The 18620-nt window shown below is 43.9% G+C and overlaps 1 pseudogene; it reads right to left on the reverse strand.

Moving 5' to 3' along the window:
• Positions 1 to 6092, reverse strand: part of LOC128923390 (large subunit ribosomal RNA) — a 7833-nt pseudogene extending 1741 nt beyond the window's left edge.
• Positions 6093 to 18620: the final 12528 nt, after the last annotated feature.

The raw sequence follows: 18620 nt of genomic DNA on the forward strand, positions 1-18620 counted from the left end.
CCTCAACACACGCCCCACACATACACTCTGGACTATCTGCAAGGTGCCTCTTATGCAAGAATGCATTAAGAGGCCCATGCCCCGTAAGCAGGAAACCCCAGACTTAGACAGAATCTGAAGTCTGGGTTTCCTTCTACACACCTAACGTCCCGGATGTACTCATAAGTCACCCGACCATTGAGACTACTGTCCCAACGGTCTTGGCACCTACACCTGACCCTATCATATCAGCCTCTTGCTCCCTAGATATCCCTCCCTCTCCACATCATCATCGGAAATCAAATCATTCCGCAGCAATGACACACTCAGACCCCTTCTTAACCGGAATGATACAGCACGCTGTATGACAACCAGGTCAAGAGGGGGCGCACCTAGTAACACCTGCAACGCATCCGTAGAAACGGTGCGACATACAGGCAGACAGGCGAGCATCATGCAACGCTGGACGGAGAGGAGCTTTCGGCGACCGAAGACCGTCGTGGCCGTTCGCCACCATACAGCAGCCCCATAAGTGGCACAAGCCACAAATAAGCCGCGATATATGGCGCGAACAGCACGACGTCCGAGGCCCCAATTACTCCGTAAAACGCGCATAACCTTACCTACGACTGCCTGCACTTGACTTGCGTCACATACCTGATGCCGACCCCATTCACTCGGACAACCGGTGGACGCCCCGGTGACAGTCTGCCTTTTAAAAGCATTGTCACCGTTTTGTCCATCGAGATGTCTACACCCACACTTATCCCCCAGTTGTGGACAATTTCTAAAAATTGTCCTCCCACCCGATCCAACTCACGCCTTGAACGACCTTCAACAAGGAGAAGAAGGTCGTCCGCATACGCACAACACTTACAGAGTGGTTCGAGCTGCCCAAGCAGAGAGTCCATCATGAGGTTCCATATATATGGACCACAGATGGATCCCTGCGGACAGCCACGAGCCACTCCAATCTCCACACTCCCATTCATTCCAACGATAGAGGCTTTTCTGTAAGAAAAGTAGCTTCGCCAGAGACTAATTTCCGGACAGCCAAGTTCCTCTAACCGTTCTATCACTCGATCCAAGATCTGATAATCGAATGCCCCCTTGAAGTCAACAAATATGCCTAGGACATACTTGTTGACATTCTCCCTAACAACATTCTGCACATACATCCACGCATCTTCCACACTGCGTCCTTTTCTGAACCCATACTGCCTATCCGACCACATAAATCGCGTTAGCTCCTGAAGTCGTTCCACCATAACCCTCTCCAGTACTTTTCCAAGCACCGGAAGAAGGCTGATGCCCCGATAAGAACGAGGATCACTCCTGATCTTATCAGGGGACTTCAGGAGACGGACGACCCTGGCTCTTTTCCACTCACGTGGAAAATATCTCCCACACGCACTTGTTATAAATGGCCTCCAAGTATTCTGGAATGAACTTCCACAAGCTTTTGCACATCTCTCCGTTCAAACCATCAAAACCTGGGGACCGTTTAGACCTAACCAGGCCAAAGGCGTATCCCAACTCCTCATCTTCTAGTGGAGGAACAGGTACCTCTTGTGCTTGAGGTGCCTGAACCTCAGCCCTGGGAAAGAACGCTCCTAACAGAACCTCCGCACACTCTCTCCACGTTGATAACACAGAGTCACCAACGCGGAGAGAGGTGATATCCTCCCTCTTACGACCCCTGCAGATCCTGTAGACCTGCCCCCAGGGGTCATCCCTATTCTCCCCAACAAAGCTCCTCCATTCCTCTTCTTTTATTCTCACAAGCATATCCTTATACTCTCTAACCGCACAACTAAAATCATATCTGATCTGGGATAACCTATCCGAATTGGACCGCCGAGCACGCTGAAACTTTCGTCTCAACCGCCGGACAGTCCTCCTCTTCAAGGTGAACTCATTCGTCCACCACTTAATTTTTCTAATCCTAAAACTTTCATACTTCCTGAAAACCCTATCATTAACACACCAGACCAACTCATACAGCCGAGCAATTTGCTCGTCCACCCCCAGTTCCTCAAACTCACTAAGCGGTATTTCCAATACCGCTTCCCTTACATTCTGTCCATATTGGTTCCAGTCAGTACGCCATCGCCGCAATGGACCCACGTACGCCGAGGGTGGGGATTGCGGAGAAACCACAATTTGTATCAAATTATGGTCACTCAATCCCCACCCTCCCCTAATCTCCCAACTGACGTCAAACGCTCTCCTTGCTGCCTCATTCATTAACGTTACGTCAATATCACTCATGCCCCTAGGCCTCTCAAACGTAAACCATTCACTCGGCTCATTCAAAATATGGAGGCTCTTAGCCACCACCCATTCACTCAATACCTCGCCTCGGATGTGGCTTTGATATCCAGACGAATGTCTGGATACCTTACTAAACCACATCGAGGACGAGGCATTCGCATCCAACCCTAGGACAAATGGGCTACTACTCCCCAGTAATAGCAGCTTATCCATGTAGCCCAGGGAGGGCTCTAGGGGCTCGCTAATTTTGCAATACAAACTAGCGACAATCATTCTACCGAACTCCCCCTCTACTGAAACACACACCCCCTGTTGCGACGAATCCAACATTACGCAATCGTAGTTTGGATCAGTCACAACAATTGCGGCATTACCCCCAAGTTCCGTAAAGACCCTGAAAACTTCAGGAAGACCCCGAACCATACCATTGGTGGTGTAGGGCTCCTGGAGTAAGGCAATGCCGCACCCACCCTCAAGCATACAACCCCCCAACTCACACATCACAGCATACGCTCCCTGACAATTTAGCTGATGGGGGGTATATCAGTGTCTGGCGAGGGCGCGGTCAACAACGCCACAGTATATCGGGCAGACAGCGGACATCATAAGATGCCCAGCTGGCCTACCCTTAAATGCACAGTTGCGACAATGGGGTGCATTGACGCAACCGGCAGCTCTGTGGCCTTCTTGACCGCACCTCCTACAGACATCTGATTGGCCCTACACTCAGCCACTCTATGGTAAAAACCCATACACCGGAAGCAGCCAGCAACAGGGGTATACGGTCGAACCCTGAAGGAAAACCACTTTATGTAGCTTCCGCTTCCAAGAGGGCGGACATTGATTTGTCCGAACCCTCAAGGACAACGTTGGTGCTACCATCAGCGGCCATCTTCCAGGGCCGACTGACCATCCGCACATCTGACTTTCGTGCCTCAGGGCTGACGTCCTGGAGGTTCAACCGAAAGAGCTCCTCCATGAAGTCATCATGGGAGATTTCGGTGTGAACCCCCTGAACCGCAACCCGCGGACCCAACTTCCGGTTCACAGTCACATTCAATCCCACCTCACCGAATTTGGCATTATTCGCCACCTTTTCCCTCTCTAAGACAGAGGGGGTGCGAATAACCACCCCACCACCCTTAATCGGCTTCACCTCGTGCACTCGCACTCCGAAGGAAGGTCCCACCTCTTTCACCACCTTTTTGATGACTTCCTTAGAGGAAGTCGTCGGGGCATTGCTGCGCACCACCACCGACCACGTCTCCACATGCTTCGGCAATGCCGGAGCAATCGCCTCCAACACAGGTGCTGGAGGCGCACGCACCGACTCAGCCGGAGCCAAACCCACAACCGACCTCTTCGGTTGGGGAATATATCCCCCACAACCCCCCCTGAGAGCGTCAACCTGACCGCGAAGATGGGCATTCTCGGTTACTACCGTCATCAGGAGCGCCTCGTACTTCGAGGCAAGCTCCATCAGCCCCTTCGCGGTAGTGACCTCAAAGTCTTTAGCCCCAAACACTAAGGCGTTTAACTCGGCCGTCACTGCCTTCATGGCAGCAACATGGCTGATAGCACATGGCAATCTGCTACGACCGACTTCCCTTACCTACATTATTCTATCGACTAGAGACTCTTCACCTTGGAGACCAGCTGCGGATATTGGTACGGCCTGTTGAGAAGTTTGCGTAACCCCACCATAAATTTTCAAGGTCCGAGGAGAAAATATCGACACAACAGTAAATGTCATGCTATTCTAGTCCATCTACCATATCTCTCTTCGAAAGACTTCCATGGTAGTACGACTATAAAACAGAAAAGAAAACTCTTCCGATACCTCTCGACGGCTTCTTTATGGTCGTTCCTGTTGCCAGGATAAGCACAAGGCCCATTTTTAATAACAAACGGATACTCAACAGGTTACGGAATTGGAACCGTATTCCCTTTCGTTCAAAATTATTCAAGTGTTTAATTACTATGAAGAAAACATAATATATTCTCAACAATTCATTAAAACTTGAAAATTTTCGGCTTTCGCCTTGAACTTAGGACCGACTAACTCGTGATCAACCACTGTTCACACGAAACCCTTCTCCACTTCAGTCCTCTATGGTCTCATTCGATTATTTGCTACTACCACCAAGAGCTGTACCAATGGCGGCTCCATGCAGGCTTACGCCAAACACTTCTAAGCACACCATTGTACCCTCCTACTCACTAAAGTTTCAAAATTTATAATCCAACCGAAATTGTATTATAAATCATGTACTTTAGCGGTAATGTATAGGTATACAACTTAAGCGCCATCCATTTTAAGGGCTAGTTGCTTCGGCAGGTGAGTTGTTACACACTCCTTAGCGGATTACGACTTCCATGTCCACCGTCCTGCTGTTTTAAGCAACCAACGCCTTTCATGGTATCTGCATGAGTTGTTAATTTGGGCACCGTAACATTACGTTTGGTTCATGACACAGCGCCAGTTCTGCTTACCGAAAGTGGCCCACTGGGCACATTATATCATAACCTCAACCTTCATATCAAGAAAGGTGAGGTTCTTACCCATTTAAAGTTTGAGAATAGGTTAAGGCCGTTTCGACCCTAAGGCCTCTAATCATTCGCTTTACCAGATAAGATTATTTTACATAATATTTAAATGCACCAGCTATCCTGAGGGAAACTTCGGAGGGAACCAGCTACTAGATGGTTCGATTGGTCTTTCGCCCCTATACTCAATTCTGACAATCGATTTGCACGTCAGAACTGTTTCGGTCTTCCATCAGGGTTTCCCCTGACTTCAACCTGATCAAGTATAGTTCACCATATTTCGGGTCACAGCGTATATGCTCAAGGTACGCTCCAGTTAGAGGTATAAATAATAATAAATTATCATTATACATAACTATATGGAACGCCCCGGGATTGAATTAATAGTGAAATATTTCACTAAAAATTAATCCCATTATATAAAAGTTAAGTTAATTTCGCCATTAGGTTTAATATAACCCAATGACTTGCACATAAGTTAGACTCCTTGGTCCGTGTTTCAAGACTGGTCCAGAAGGTATCCTGAATCTTTCGCATTGTTAATCATATAAATGCATACAATTAATATTAAAATCAATGATAATAATATTATTGTAAAATTCAAAAGAATTTAAGCATTATATATGTAAAATCTATCAACACTTTATCAAATCATCAGTATTTATTCTATGTTAATAAGCTAAAAGCAAATTAATTTGAATAAACTTAACACCAATGATCTTTTGATAAATATTTTATTATGTTAATAGAATACAATGTCCTTATATGAAAAAAATGCACACTATTACTATAATATTATAAATATCACAGTTATAATGATGAATTTTTCATAATGGATATTCAGGCTCATCGGGCTTAACCTCTAAGCAGTTTCACGTACTATTTAACTCTCTATTCAGAGTTCTTTTCAACTTTCCCTCACGGTACTTGTTTACTATCGGTCTCATGGTTCTATTTAGTTTTAGATGGAGTTTACCACCCACTTAGTGCTGCACTATCAAGCAACACGACTCTTTATAAATATCTTTCTAATAATCATTAACGTTATACGGGCCTGGCACCCTCTATGGGTAAATGGCCTCATTTAAGAAGGACTTAAATCGTTAATTTCTCATACTAGATATTAAGATATTCCATACACTGCATCTCACATTTGCCTTATAGACAAAGTGACTTAGTGCTGAACTATTTTCTTTTCGCTCGCCGCTACTAAGAAAATCCTTGTTAGTTTCTTTTCCTCCCCTCATTAATATGCTTAAATTCAGGGGGTAGTCCCATATGAGTTGAGGTTGTATAAAAATATTTATATTTATTTTATATTTTAGCTTTTTGCTATTTTAAAGAAACATACATAATTATTTCTTAACACCAATAATTTTCTTAATAATAAATATTCAATATTTTCATCCCGTACGTACTACTTTTCATTATAACAACAATATTATTTTCTTGCTTTTTTACATTTAAAGGCAATCCTAGAATAAAATAATATTTTATGCTAGACGTTCCTCTAAATGTATATATTATTTGAAATAATATTGAAATTTTATTGTTTTTGGGAATACTAAGATTCTTATTTATTATAAAATTTCGTTCAAATATTTACCAAAAGTGGCCCACTGGGCACATTATATCATAACCTCAACCTTCATATCAAGAAAGGTGAGGTTCTTACCCATTTAAAGTTTGAGAATAGGTTAAGGTCGTTTCGACCCTAAGGCCTCTAATCATTCGCTTTACCAGATAAGATTATTTTACATAATATTTAAATGCACCAGCTATCCTGAGGGAAACTTCGGAGGGAACCAGCTACTAGATGGTTCGATTGGTCTTTCGCCCCTATACTCAATTCTGACAATCGATTTGCACGTCAGAACTGTTTCGGTCTTCCATCAGGGTTTCCCCTGACTTCAACCTGATCAATAAATTATCATTATACATAACTACATGGAACGCCCCGGGATTGAATTAATAGTAAAATATTTCACTAAAAATTAATCCCATTATATAAAAGTTAAGTTAATTTCGCCATTAGGTTTAATATAACCCAATGACTTGCACATATGTTAGACTCCTTGGTCCGTGTTTCAAGACGGGTCCCGAAGGTATCCTGAATCTTTCGCATTGTTAATCATATAAATGCACACAATTAATATTAAAATCAATGATATTAATATTATTGTAAAATTCAAAAGAATTTAAGCATTATATATGTAATATATGTTGGGGGATGGGGTCATATGTAGAAGTTCACGCAAGTGAGGAAAGTTTCTGATTGCCATTCACTTGGGAGTGGCCAGGAACGATTCTTTTGCATATGACTCAAGCAGCTCACGACTTCCGGTTTTAGACCAAGTATCCCCTGGGTAGCTAACAGACATCCGTTTGGAGGCGAGCTAAAGTGAGAAGGCGAAGCCCGCTTGTGCGGTTGTGCGTAGGGCTTGGGACCCACCACATAAAAAAATCTCCCCAATGAAAACAAACACCGAGCCTCGGATGAGAAACCCCCCTTTTGATGACGACCCCTGCAAACGTACTAAGGATCATGATTTGAGGGCATGCACCTGGAATGTCCGGACTCTTAATTGGGAAGGTGCCTCTGCCCAGCTGGTTGATGTCCTCATACAACTAAAGGCTGACATCACCGCCGTCCAAGAAGTGCGATGGACGGGACAAGGACGGAAGAAGGTGGGTCCTTGTGACATCTACTACAGCGGCCATATAAAGGAGCGCAAATTTGGTGTTGGATTTGTGGTGGGAGAGAGACTCCGTCGCCGAGTCCTGGCATTCACCCCGGTGGATGAACGTCTAGCCACAATCCGCATAAAAGCGAGGTTCTTCAACATATCGCTGATTTGCGCCCACGCCCCAACGGAAGAGAAGGACGATGTGACCAAAGACGCTTTCTATGAGCGCCTAGAACGCACCTATGAGCGCTGCCCCCGCCACGATGTCAAAATCGTGCTTGGCGATTTTAACGCCAGGGTGGGTAAAGAAGGTGTCTTTGGCACAACAGTCGGAAAATTCAGCCTCCATGACGAAACATCGCCAAACGGCCTGAGGCTGATCGACTTCGCTGGGGCCCGAAATATGGTTGTCTGTAGTACCAGATTCCAGCATAAAAAAATTCATCAAGCAACGTGGCTGTCCCCTGATCGAAACACGCGCAACCAAATCGATCACGTTGTGATAGACGGAAGACATGTCTCCAGTGTTTTAGACGTGCGTACGCTCCGAGGACCAAACATTGACTCGGACCATTATCTTGTAGCAGCTAAGATACGCACCCGCCTCTGTGTAGAAAAGCGCACACGTCAACAAACACAAGGAAGGTTCGACATCGAGAAGCTGCAATCACAACCGACAGCCGAACGATTTTCTACTCGACTTGCACTCCTGCTCTCTGAGAGCACTCATCAGCATCTCGGTATAAGGGAGCTGTGGAACGGCATATCAAACTCCTTACGTACAGCTGCAACCGAAACCATTGGCTTTCGGAAAAGCCAAAAAAACAGCTGGTATGATGAGGATTGTCGTCTCGCAGTGGAGAGAAAACAGACTGCCTACCTCGCAACGTTGCGATCGACCACAACACGTTCGGGGTGGGATAGATATCGAGAACTGAAGAGGGAAGCGAGACGCATTTGCAGACGTAAAAAGAAAGAGGCCGAAATGCGTGAGTATGAAAAGCTTGAAAAGCTGGCCGACATGGGTAATGCTCGAAAATTTTATGAAAAGATGAGGCGATTAACAGAAGGTTTCAAGACCGGAGCATTATCATGTAGGGACCGAGAAGGTAATCTGGTAGCGGATGTCCAGAGCACACTGGGATTATGGAGGGAACACTTCTCCGACCTGCTCAATGGCAGTGAAAGTACAACACCAGGAGATGGCGAACCCGATTCCCCAATCGATGACGATGGAATAGATGTTCCATTACCCGACCATGAAGAAATTCGAATAGCAATTACCCGCTTGAAGAACAACAAAGCGGCGGGGGCCGATGGATTACCGGCCGAGCTATTCAAATACGGCGGCGAAGAACTGATAAGGTGCATGCATCAGCTTCTTTGTAGAATATGGTCGGAAGAAAGCATGCCTGACGATTGGAATCTTAGTGTGCTCTGCCCAATCCATAAGAAGGGAGACCCCACAATCTGCGCCAACTACCGTGGTATAAGTCTCCTCAATATCGCATATAAGGTTTTGTCGAGCGTATTGTGTGAAAGACTAAAGCCCACCGTCAACGAACTGATTGGACCTTATCAGTGTGGCTTTAGACCTGGAAAATCCACAATGGACCAGATATTCACCATGCGCCAAATCTTGGAAAAGACCCGAGAGAGAAGAATCGATACTCACCATCTTTTTATCGATTTTAAAGCTGCCTTCGATAGCACGAAAAGGAGCTGCCTTTATGCCGCGATGTCTGAATTTGGTATCCCTGCAAAACTAATACGGCTATGTAAGCTGACGTTGAGCAACACCAAAAGCTCCGTCAGGATCGGGAAGGACCTCTCCGAGCCGTTCGATACCAAACGAGGCTTCAGACAGGGTGACTCACTATCGTGCGACTTCTTCAATCTATTGCTGGAAAAAATAATACGAGCTGCAGAACTAAATAGAGAGGGTACAATCTTCTACAAGAGTGTACAGCTCCTGGCGTATGCCGATGATATTGATATCATCGGAAGCAACAACCGCGCCGTTTGTTCTGCGTTTTCCAGACTAGATAAAGAAGCGAAGCGTATGGGTCTGGTGGTGAATGAGGACAAGACGAAATATCTCCTGTCATCAAACAAACAGTCGGCGCACTCGCGTCTTGGCTCCCACGTCACTGTTGACAGTCATAACTTTGAAGTTGTAGATAATTTCGTTTATCTGGGAACCAGCATTAACAACACCAACAATGTCAGCCTTGAAATCCAACGCAGAATCACTCTTGCCAACAGGTGCTACTTTGGACTGAGTAGGCAATTGAAAAGTAAAGTCCTCTCTCGACGAACCAAAATCAAACTCTATAAGTCGCTCATTATTCCCGTCCTGATGTATGGCGCTGAAGCGTGGACGATGACAACATCCGATGAGACGACTCTTGGGGTTTTCGAGAGAAAGGTTTTGCGCAAGATTTTTGGTCCTCTAAACATTGGCAACGGCGAATACCGCAGGCGATGGAACGATGAGCTGTACGATTTATACGACGACATTGACATAGTTCAGCGAATAAAAAGACAGCGGCTACGCTGGCTAGGTCATGTTGTACGGATGGAAGAAAACACTCCAGCTCTGAAAGTATTCGATGCAGTACCCGCTGGAGGAAGCCGCGGAAGAGGACGACCTCCACTCCGGTGGAAAGACCAAGTGCAAAGTGACCTGGCTTCACTTGGTGTTTCCAATTGGCGCCAAAAAGCAAAAAGGAGGAATGAGTGGCGCGCTCTGGTGGATTCGGCTATAATCGCTTAAAGCGGTTCCTACGCCAAATATATATATATATATATATGTAAAATCTATCAACACTTTATCAAATCATCAGTTTTTATTCTGCTAAAAGCAAATTAATTTGAATAAACTTAACACCAATGATCTTTTGATAAATATTTTATTATGTTAATAGATTACAATGTCCTTATATGAAAAAAATGCACACTATTACTATAATATTATAAATATCACAGTTATAATGATGAATTTTTCATAATGGATATTCAGGTTCATCGGGCTTAACCTCTAAGCAGTTTCACGTACTATTTAACTCTCTATTCAGAGTTCTTTTCAACTTTCCCTCACGGTACTTGTTTACTATCGGTCTCATGGTTATATTTAGTTTTAGATGGAGTTTACCACGCACTTAGTGCTGCACTATCAAGCAACACGACTCTTTGGAAATATCTTTCTAACTATTTACGGATAGGAACACAATAATGATCCTTCCGCAGGTTCACCTACGGAAACCTTGTTACGACTTTTACTTCCTCTAAATAATCAAGTTCGGTCAACTTTTGCGAAACAACCGTGAAACACAAGGCGTTACAGTGATCACGTCCGGAGACCTCACTAAATAATTCAATCGGTAGTAGCGACGGGCGGTGTGTACAAAGGGCAGGGACGTAATCAATGCGAGTTAATGACTCACACTTACTGGGAATTCCAAGTTCATGTGAACAGTTTCAGTTCACAATCCCAAGCATGAAAGTGGTTCAGCGGTTTACCCGGACCTCTCGGTCTAGGAAATACACGTTGATACTTTCATTGTAGCGCGCGTGCAGCCCAGGACATCTAAGGGCATCACAGACCTGTTATTGCTTAATCTCGTTACTGCTAGACGCAATTTGGCCATTTAAGAAGCTAGTGTCCTAATAATGGGACAAACCAACAGGTACGGCTCCACTTATATAAACACATTCAAACACTTGCACATTCAAGATGAACTCATGAATGAAGGCTATATAAGCTTCAACACCATAATCCTGAAAGCATCTATTTAATATATTTGAGTCTCGTTCGTTATCGGAATTAACCAGACAAATCACTCCACGAACTAAGAACGGCCATGCACTACCACCCATAGATTCGAGAAAGAGCTATCAATCTGTCTTACACGCTTATGTTCGGACCTGGTAAGTTTTCCCGTGTTGAGTCAAATTAAGCCGCAGGCTCCACTCCTGGTGGTGCCCTTCCGTCAATTCCTTTAAGTTTCAGCTTTGCAACCATACTTCCCCCGGAGCCCAAAAGCTTTGGTTTCCCGGGAAGCGACTGAGAGAGCCATAGTAGTAGCTACACCCAATTGCTAGCTGGCATCGTTTATGGTTAGAACTAATAAAAGCACACGTTCCAAAAGGTCCGTGTATATTTTGCATGTATTAGCTCTAGAATTACCACAGTTATCCAAGTAACTGTTAACGATCTATGGAACCATAACTGATATAATGAGCCTTTTGCGGTTTCACTTTTAATTTGTTTGTACTTAGACATGCATGGCTTAATCTTTGAGACAAGCATATTACTACTGGCAGGATCAACCAGAATAATATTTTTTATTCATTTATATAATATATTTTATACTATATAAATTTTTATAATGATATTTTCAATATTTGAAAATTAAGTACACGACATATACAAAATGCAAAGAAGAACGAAATCGCGACAATAAATAATTATGAAATTTCTTATACTACGATTGATTAAAAAATTCACTTCATTTCATTTAATTTCATATTATTGTATTATTTATTGCGGTCTTATTCGGACTTTGAGATTGTATCTTATCGTGAGAAAGAATTTTCGTTCTCTATACATATATAATATAATTATTAATGTAAGTACGATGTTTCTTCTTGTATTTGTTAAACTTTCAAATAATATCATTTTTTATACATTTTACTTTATTTCAATGCATATAGTGTATATATCTTTTTTTAAGAGTATATACGTTTTTCTTTTGATTTGAAATTAATAATTTCAAATTCAATTATTTTTCATTTTATTTCATATATGATATGAAAGTATTCGAGCGTAATAATATAAATATTTAACTTTATTGAATTTTATTCTTTACCCACATATATTTTATGTGAATAGAAGAACAAACCCCAAAAAAAGTTAAATTAAAAAAAAAACGACTACATTATGTCAGGTATAGAAGAATAATCTCAATTAATAACATTTTATTATTAACAAAATTATTTCTATTTAAACCAACTGTAGCAAACCAGGAATACATTTTTTTTCTCTCTTTTATATATTACACTTAAATACTTTTATATTTATATGAAAAAAATTTTCATATAAGTACTAAGTATGCAATTTCATCGTATGGAAAAAATATTTTTAACCATATAAAAGTTTTAAATTCATATATACACAAGTAATTTATATCATTTTCTACGAGCATTATGCTTATAAGAAATATTACAACATCAAAAATAGCTTAACATTAATTTTTTTTTTAATTTTTTGTACTTATATGAAAATTATTTAGTTGTATGAATTCATACACTTAGTACTTATATGAAAATTAATTACTTGTATGAATTCATAAACTTAGTATCTATACGAAAATTACGTAGTATTTATATGAAAATTAATTAGTATTTATATGAAAAGTAATTAGTATTTATATGAAAATTAATTACTTGTATGAATTCATACAATTAGTATTTATATGAAAATTAATTAGTACTTATATGAAAATTATATACTTGTATGAATTCATAAACTTAGTATCTATATGAAAATTATTTAGTATTTATATGAAAATTATTTAGTATTTATATGAAATTTTTTTACTTGTATGAATTCATAAACGTAGTATCTATATGAAAATTATTTAGTATTTATATGAAAATTTTTTACTTGTATGAATTCATAAACTTAGTACCTATATGAAAATTATTTAGTATCTATATGAAAATTATTTACTTGCATGAATTCATACAATTAGTATTTATATGAAAATTTTTTACTTGTATGAATTCATAAACTTAGTATTTATATGAAAATTTTTTACTTGCATGAATTCATACAATTAGTATATATATGAAAATTATTTAGTACTTATATGAAAATATATCACCATGTGGTGTCGGCTCTTTACAGATAGGGACAACGTCCGGTGTGTTTTTGCGTGAGTACCTGCCGATGACGGCCTTATCTCACGGTGCTCCGAAGCACAGCGGATCAATAAAATGCGATGATCAGCGCCCCGAAAAATGCAATGCATTATTCAGTACCAATTGGCGTGTGGAATTGACACACTAACCACCTTGGTGGGGTTCGAGGCCTATCTAAAACCTCTGCCGTACTTTGGGTCCGGCACCCGGTTGCAGTGCAACTCCACATTGAGTGATCAAAACACTCGTCCCGCATTCGGGTATTAAACCACAACCATCACGATACTCCCCGAGGGGCCAGTCCGCATGAGTAGGTTGGAGCGAACTCCAAGGGCTCCTACTCCCCGTGGTACCAGAATTAAGTCTCCGGTCAGACCTCGTAGTTGAAACTACTACCAGTTGAGCTACCATACTGCTCCGGACTGGTGACCATTTAAGTTGATGGTATAAAAATTATACCTCCTCCACCCGATTTTCAACTAATTGCCTACGCCGACTGAACAAAACACGTGCAAACCTATTAAACGACCCTAAATGTTCGGCATTCCGACTATCCGAGAGCACACCACTAACATCTAGCTGTCCATCAGTCCACCTAATCCCCATACCCCCAAGATCCCTAATGTCCGAGTACATCGGGCATTCCGCTATGATATGCATCCAGTCCTCAGAGTGTGCCCCATATATACACTCCGGACTTCCGGAAAGGTTCCTTTGATGCAAAAATGCATTCAAAGGTCCATGCCCGGTAAGCAAGAAACCCAGACTCATACAGAATCTGAAGTCTGGGTTTTCCTCTACAAACCTAACATCCCGAATGTACTCGTAGGTCACCCGACCTAACGCTATCATATAGAAGCCTTTTGCTCCTTAGATAGCCCTCCCTCGCAACATCCTCATCAGAAATCCAATTTGATAGCAATGAGGCACTTAAGCCTCTTCTTAACCTAAATGCAACAGCACGCACGTATAACAATCAGGTCAAGAGGAGGCGCACCTAACAACACCTGCAAGGCATCTGCAGAAATTGTGCGACATACAGGCAAACAGGCAAGCATCAAACAACGTTGTATGGAAAGAAGTTTTTGGCGACCCCGGGCCTTAGATGCTAATTCCCACAATATAGCTTCTCCATATGTGGCACAGGCCACAAATAAGCCGCTATATATAGTACGAACCGCACGACGTCCGAGACCCCAATCACTCCTTAACACGCGTTTGATCTTGCCGGCAATTCCTAACAATCGCTCCTCCACGTAAACCAAGTGAGGGTTGAAACACATCCTTTCGCCGATGGTCAATCCCAGATATTTGACTTGCGTCACATACCTGATATTGACCCCATTCATTCGGACAATCGGTGGACGAGCCGATGACAGTATGCCTTTCAAGAGCATTGTCACCGTATTGTCAACCGATACGTCAACCCCCACACCTATACCCCAATTGTGAACAATTTCTAACAATCGTTCACCCTTTCGTTCTAACTCCAACCGTGAACGACCTTCAACTAGGAGAAGTAGATCGTCTGCATATGCACAACAACTACAAAGTGTTTCAAGTTTGCCAAGCAGAGAGTCCATCATTAGGTTCCATATATATGGACCACAGATGGATCCCTGTGGGCAGCCCCGTTCTACCCCAATATCCATGCTACCAATCATTCAAACGATAGAGGCTTTTCTGTCCGAAAAGTAGCTCTGCCAGAGACTAATTTCCGGACAGCCAAGTTCCTCCAATCGTTGAATCACCCGATCCCAGATTAGGAAATCAAATGCCCCCTTGAAGTCAACAAATATGCCGAGGACATATTTGTTGGTGTTCTCCCTAACGGCCCTCTGGACATAAAACCAAGCATCCTCTATGCTGCGTCCTTTCCTGAAAACGTACTGCCTTTCCAACCGCAGATCCCGCGTTAGCTCCTGAAGCCGTTCCACCATAACCCTCTCCAGTACTTTACCCAGCACTGGAAGAAGACTGATGCCCCGATAAGATCGTGGATCACTCCTAATCTTATCAGGTGACTTCAGGAGAGGAACAACCCTAGCACTTTTCCACTGACGTGGAAAATACCCCTCACAAATGCACTTATCGTAAATGACCTCCAAGTATTCCGGAATGAACTTCCACAAGCTTTTGCACAACTCTCCGTTCAAACCATCAAGACCTGGGGACCGTTTAGACCTAACCAGGCTAAAGGCATATCCCAACTCCCCATCATCAAGTGGAGGAACCGGTACCTCTTGTGCAAGAGGTGCCAGCTCCTCAGCCCTAGGAAAGAACGCTCCTAACAGAACCCCTGCACACTCACTCCATGTTGATAACACAGTGTCATCAACACGAAGAGAAGTGATGTCCTCCCTCTTACGACCCCTACAAATCCTTAAGACCTGATCCCAGGGGTCATCCCTATGCTCATTAACAAACCCCCTCCACTCCTCTTCTTTGATTTTTATAAGAATGGCCTTATACTCATGCATCGCACAACTGAAATCGTTCCTAATCTGGGCCAACCTAAGCGAATTAGACCGTCGAGCTCGTTGAAACTTCCGCCTCAATCGTCGGACAGCTCTCCTCTTCAGGGTTAATTCCTGCGTCCACCACTTAATTTTTCGAACCCTAAAATCTTTATACTTCTTCAACAACCTATCGTTCACTCCCCAGACCAATTCATACAACCGAGCAATTTGCTCGCCCACCCCCAGATTTTCGAACTCACTGAGCGGTATATCCAATACCGCTTCCCTAACACACTGTCCATATTGGTTCAAGTCGATACCAGAGGTACGCCATCGCCGCAATGGACTTCCATACGTCGAGGGAGGGGAATTAGGAGTAACCATAATTTTAATTAAATTATGATCGCTCAATCCCCACCCTCCCCTAATCTCCCACCTAAAACTGAACGCCCTATTTGCTGCCTCATTGATCAAGGACACGTCAATGTCGCTCCCCCCTCTAGGCCCATCAAATGTGTGCCACTCGCTTGGCTCATTTAGAATGTGGAGACTGTTAGCAGCCATCCATTCGCTTAATGCCCGACCCCGAATGTGGTTCCGATATCTGTGCGCCCATCGAGAAAACTTGCTAAACCACATCGAGGACGTGGCATTCGCATCCATCCCTAGGATAAATGGGCTACCACTCGCAAGTAGTAGTAGGTTATCCATGTATCGCAGATAAGGCTCTATAGGTTCCCTAAACTTACAATACATGCTAGCAACAATCAGCCTACCGAACCCCCCCTCTACAGAAACACATATACCCTCTTGTGACGAATCCAAAACTATGCAGTCATAGCTTGGGTCAGTCACAACTATTGCAGCATTACACCTAAGGTCCGCGTAGACCCTGAAACCCCCAGGAAGTCCACTTACCATTCTAAAATTGGTGGCGTATGGTTCCTGGAGTAGGGCGATGCTGCACCCACCCTCTATCAAGCAACTCCCTAACTCGCACATAACGGCATAAGAACCCTGGCAATTTAATTGAAAAATCACACCCATTAATGTCTGGCGAGAGCACGTCCGACAACCCCATAGTTAATGGGACAGGCAGCCGACATCATGAGATGTCCAGCTGGCTTTTCTTTAAACGCACAGTTGCGACAATGGGGGGCATTGACGCAACTGGCAGCCCTGTGGCCCTCCTGACCACACCTCCGACAGACATCGGACTTGGCCCTGCATTCTGCCACTCGGTGATCAAAACCCATGCACCGGAAGCAGCCGGTCACGGGACTATCCGCACGAACACGGAAGGAGAACCACTTGACGTAGCACCTACCCGCCTCCAGGAGGGTGGACATTAGTTTGTCCGTACCCTCTAGGACAACATTTGTCCTGCCATCAGTCGCCACCTTCCAGGGACGACTGACCATCCTCACGTCCGTCTTTTTGGACTCGGGGCTGAACTCCCGAAGGTTCAGCCGAAACAGCTCCTCCATGAATTCTTCATGGGATATCTCCGTGTGTACTCCCTGTACAACGACCCTGGGCCCCAACTTTTTATTGACGCTAACGTCCAACCCTACCTCACCGAATTTGGCGTTGCTCGCCACTGTCTCCCTCTCAGCAACAGAGGGAGTGCGTATCACTACGCCACCCCCCTTTATTGTCTTCACGTCATGGACGCGAACACCCAGTGAAGGACCCACCTCCTTAACATCTTTATTTATGACTTCCTTTGAGGAAGTCACAGGAGCCTTGCTCCTCACCACAACCGACCAGGTTTCCACTGATTTCCGTCGGCGCAATTGCCTCCAGCACGGGTGGAGGGGCAGGCGCCGAGGGAGCAGCAGCAGCCGCCCCTGCTGTGCTCCGAGGGACGGAAGATGTCCCACAACCCCCCTTCAATCCCTCAATTTGCCCACGAAGATGAGCATTTTCCGTCAGGACACTCATAAGAATCTCCTCATATTTAGAGGCGATACCTACGAGTTCCTTCATCGTTGTGACTTCGAGGCTTTTCGCCCCGAACACAACCTCGTTCAACTGGGCTGTTACGACTTTCATCGCCGTAACATGATGCGCAAACGCGTCCGTTCACTTCGAGGTTCTACAAACAACTGTAATTAGAGGGACATCTAAAGCCAATATTAACGTGAGTACCTGCCGACGACGGCCTTACTCCACGGTGCTCAAAAGCACAGCGGATCAAATCAATGCGATGATCAACGCCCCGAAAATGCAATGCATTATTCGGTACCAATTGGCGTGTGAAATGGACACACTAACCACCTTGGTGGGGTTCGAGGCCTATCTAAAACCTCTGCCGTACTTTGGGTCCGACACCCGGTTGCAATGCAACTCCACATTGAGTGACCAAAATCACTCTCCCTGCATTTGGATATTGAACCACAACCACCACGATACTCCCCGAGGGGCCAGTCCGCACGAGCAGGTTGGAGCGAACTCGAAGGGCTCCTGCTCCCCGTGGTACCAGAATTAAGTCTCCGGTCAGACCTCGTAGCCGAAACTACTACCAGTTGAGCTTCCATACAGCTCTGGACTGGTGACCAGGGGTTGAATCCCATTCTCTCATCCAATTCATACACCATTCATACCAGAAGCTAACCCCCTTCTTCAGCCAATTGTCTTCGCCGCCTGAACAACACGCGCCAAATCTTTCAAACGACCCTAACTGTTCGGCATTCCGACTAGTGGAGATCACACCACTAACATCTAACCGTCCATCAGTCCAACCAAT

The sequence above is a fragment of the Zeugodacus cucurbitae genome, chromosome X, assembly GCF_028554725.1.
Source record: "Zeugodacus cucurbitae isolate PBARC_wt_2022May chromosome X, idZeuCucr1.2, whole genome shotgun sequence".
Classification (NCBI taxonomy): Eukaryota; Metazoa; Arthropoda; class Insecta; order Diptera; family Tephritidae; genus Zeugodacus; species Zeugodacus cucurbitae.